Genomic DNA, 218 nt, shown 5'->3' on the forward strand with positions numbered 1-218 from the left:
TATTTCATGTTTTTACACTGTACTATGGTTTTCAGAACAGCTTATATATTTCAAAAGTATTTATATACTCAAAGAAACATAGATGATTAAGTAGGGAGGTGGTTTGTAAGAGAACAACAAAGTGAGACTGAATGCTTTGCTTGACGTTTATAACTCTTGTATGAAGTTTGAAGAAGAGGACTTTATAAGTTACTCTTTCTCTGAGATGAATGCTTTTC

This window comes from Mastomys coucha, unplaced genomic scaffold (assembly GCF_008632895.1).
Source record: "Mastomys coucha isolate ucsf_1 unplaced genomic scaffold, UCSF_Mcou_1 pScaffold21, whole genome shotgun sequence".
In the NCBI taxonomy this organism is placed as follows: Eukaryota; Metazoa; Chordata; class Mammalia; order Rodentia; family Muridae; genus Mastomys; species Mastomys coucha.